A 4,074-nucleotide genomic window follows, 5' to 3' on the forward strand; every position below is an offset into this window, starting at 1 on the left:
GAATAAAATAAAATAAGTTAAGGTCTCGTTAAAGTTACTAAAGGCCATTTAGTGAAAGGAGTTATTCAAACTCTAATGGAAATTACTAACAATTTGTACTAATTTACTTCGTTTTTAAAAAAGCTTGTCGCGCGAATACAACCGAATTTAATATGCATACTATTCCAATTGTTACGCTGAATTCGCCGCAAGCTTTTTTAAAAACGAAGTAAATTAGTACAAATTGTTAGTAATTTTCATTAGAGTTTGAATAACTCCTTTCACTAAATGGCTTTTAGTAACTTTAACGAGACCTTAACTTATTTTATTTTATTCATTTTAGTGCAGTTTTGACAAAATTTTCTTGCTAAAAAATCTTTTGTTACACTACTTTATTTTATTCCTTTGATTGTACATGTTAAATAAAAGCTTGTTTTTAAAAAATATTTTTTTAAATTATTTCTGTAATATGTTTGTATATTTGTTTTTGTTTTCTTCTATGAATTCTTCATTACTAAGCATATAAACTTTTCTGATTAGGCTAGATGCTGTGTTCATTTTCTGCTTCCACTGATGATTTGAATGGTAGTTTATTATCCTACCTGACCCAGTGGACTTTGTGTACTAATTGAATTTGATATTGTTGTGACACCTGTGTAGTTCTACATCAAGAAATGCCAATTTTTTGTTCGTTTCTTTTTCTGCTGTGAATCTTATTTTTGTGTGTTGTGCATTTAGGGTTTTTAATATATCTTCTACGTCATTTGATTTTACTATTGCAAATAGATCATATACATATTTTGTTATGTATTTGATTTGTATATTTTGTTGCTTTAATTCAGCCAGGCTGTCGTTAAGTATTTTGTCTAGTACAATATCTGCAATTGTTGGTGATAATGGAGTCCCCATAGGCATGCCATAGATTTGTTGGTAAAGCGTGTTGTTGTATTTAAAATAATTATTGCCACGTTAACAAAATTCTAATATCATCTGGAACTGCTTCTTTGTTATCTTGGTGTGACACTCCAAAAAGCTCCACTTTTTCATAATAGTCTGTATAGTTAAATGTATGGGGATGTTTGTAAATAGGGAAATGACGTCGAAGGATATTAGAATTTCGTCGTTTTCTACTTTTATATTTTGGAGACTTTCTTTAAGTTCATATGCATTTTTAATATTGTGTTTTTCCGATATTAGGTTTTTTACAATATTTCCAATGTGCTTTGATAATTTGTAACACGGCACGGTTGCTGATGAAGAAATTGTTCGAAGTGGTATATTTTGTTTATGGATTTTTGGAAGGCCATATAGTCTGGGTGCATTAGCAGCTGAGCATGTTAATTGGAACTTCTGTTTCACGTCAAGTATTTTTTGTTTGTACAAATCATTTATCACAATATTGTTCTTCCTCAGTAACTGTTGTGTTTTATACGTCGTTTTGTCATCTAGCAGTTCTCTCATTTTCCGATCATAATCAGTTTTGTACAAGATCACAGTTTTGTTCCCTTTGTCCGCTTGGGTGATTACTATTTCGTCCTTGTGTTGACTTATACATTTTTTTGTGTGTTTCACATGTTTTCAGTATAAATTTTTTCTTTGCGTTATTGTTCAGTTGATCGTGATATTTGTTTACTTTAGCCACGACATTACTCCGTGTTAAGTCTTTTCCTCTTTCGTCAAAAATTTCCTGTATTCCTTGTTCCAAATCGGCAATAACGTGAATAGGAGAGAATGCTTTTTTAGAAACAGGGAGCGCAAATTTTCTGCCTAGTGATAGAAGCCAACGAGACTCTTGTGGAACTAAAATATCCGTTTTATTAACAAACCATTATCATTGAACTGTATGCCAAATTTCATAGCAGTCTTTGTTATTTGATCTTGAAGTTTCTTCTCATGAGTTTTTTGCGTGTTAACTGAGATTTGTTTGGAAAATTGCTTTTGACTTTTAAGTATTTTTTCATAGTCTAATTCTTGTAGTCTTTCCTTTAGTAATTTTTTGTGTGATTTATTTAGTAATAACTTTGATATTTATACATATTGGTTTCTTTAATTTCCAAATTAAGTATTTTTAGTAGAAAACATTGTTGCAGTTTTTTGAGTTCGCGTTGTGTTGTGTCTAGTCTGAAACAGTGTGCCAGTTTTCTCGTCTTGCCTTGTAGATGTGGCGGAGTTATACCATAGTCTTTGCATTTAAGTAAAAACTTTAGCCTCTCTTTTTGTTTTGAAAATTTCTTCATGTCTTTGCTATATTGCTTTATTATATAGCATGTTTGTTCACCATATTTAAATTTGATATGTTGATAAAATAGGTTCATGTTTATTGTTCACGTTTTGTTTTATTATAGTAACTCTTTCCGGATTTCGCTCGCCGGTAATTAAACCTTTTTATATTTTGGTTCAAATTTACTTTTAAATTTCTCATCAGACTTTGCAAAAAATTAGACTTTGTGATTGGCGCATCATCATTAAATTTCACAAATTTTTAATCTATGCAAAACACCTGAAATCGGCTTGTACAGATCGCCCTCCGATAAACAACTAACAGATCGTCGTTTAAAGTACAAAATCGTGTATCAACAAAATGCACAACTGCGTATGTGAGGTTGCATAAATTATTTTGTAGGGAGTAAAAACACTCATATTTCCAAATGGTTCTCTTTTTTACAAAGAAATCGCATTTCAGGACGAATGGATAAGGCTTGAGCCAAGAGCTTGTGTGAGCAAATCCAATTTTTGGCAAAAAATGTCAGTTACGCGGTTTGGCAGAACTACGATACGCGGTTTTGTACTTTGAGCGATGAAATGTAAGTATATACTTTCTTCATGCGTTCTGAGACCTAGTCGTCAACCCCATCGTCGAAATCATGTAGCCGGCACATGATTCAATAATACAAGGTTAGATAATTATTGACAGCTGCGGTTTGACACTCCCTTACAAAAGGTTGCATTTACGAAGGACAGAGAAAGGGCAAGAATGCAATCCCTTGTTTCGAAAATGGTAGTAGAAAAGTACGCAAAGTAGGCAATTAGTAGTGAAATTCCTTTCGTAAATTCTAATGTATTTGCAGGAAANATAATTTTCTAGTTCATCATATTCCACACTTTTGAATGTACTGATAAAATCTTCTGCTTAGAAAAAAATATTTCTTCTAGTGATCAGGTAGCATGAATTTGATGAAATCTCATAATTTTATTAAAAGTCAAATGGTTAACAACAACAACGAATGTCATTAAATGAAACTATCTACCTTCTTTTTTGTATCATGGAAGGTAGTTTCATTTATTGACATTCGTTGTTGTTGCCGACTTTTAAGAAGTTTATGACATTGAACTAAAATCATGCTACCGGATTCACTAGGAAAATTTTTGTATTTTGAAAAATTTGGATGAAAATATTAAAGAAAATTCTTGCGCGTTTCCAAACTGCACGAATTCGGTGGTACACCTGTGCAAATGTTCGAAAATAAAGTTTTTTTCTTTTAAGTACGTAATGCAGTTTGATGACAAATTGCCGACGCAAAATATTTTGAAACCTCTAAACGATGTACCGTTATCCGTGAAAGAGGGAGGAGGTCGAGTTTTTAGTGATGCCCTGCGCTGCTAGAAAATATATATCGTCGTTTAAAGTACAAAACCGCGTAACTGACATTTGCTGCCAAAAATTGGATTTGATCACACAAGCTCTTCGCCCAACCCTTATCCATTCCTCCTGAAATATACCAGCCAGAACTGCCAATACTTTATACAAAAGAGAACCATTTTGAAATATGAGTGTTTTTACACTCTAGAAAATAATTTATGCAACCTCACATACGCGGTTTTGCTTTATCTTGATACGCGGTTTTGCATCATGTTGATACGCGGTTCTGTACTTTAAACGAAGATATCTATAAACATAAGCACGAAACTATGTATTTGTGACAAGAATTAACCACGTAAGATGAAAACTGCTGCAGTTTCATTTTATAAATTTTTTTATAGAACAAATGCATAAGTATGACAGTCCGAGTACGGTTTGGTTATTATAAGCTTTTATTTAACTTGGTCATCCCGTAAACTCTTGTTGCTAATTCATTTTCCTTGTTCATCCAACTA

The sequence above is a fragment of the Rhagoletis zephyria genome, unplaced genomic scaffold (assembly GCF_001687245.7).
Source record: "Rhagoletis zephyria isolate East Lansing unplaced genomic scaffold, Rhagoletis_zephyria_1.1 Rzeph_scaffold_11450, whole genome shotgun sequence".
NCBI classification, from domain to species: Eukaryota; Metazoa; Arthropoda; class Insecta; order Diptera; family Tephritidae; genus Rhagoletis; species Rhagoletis zephyria.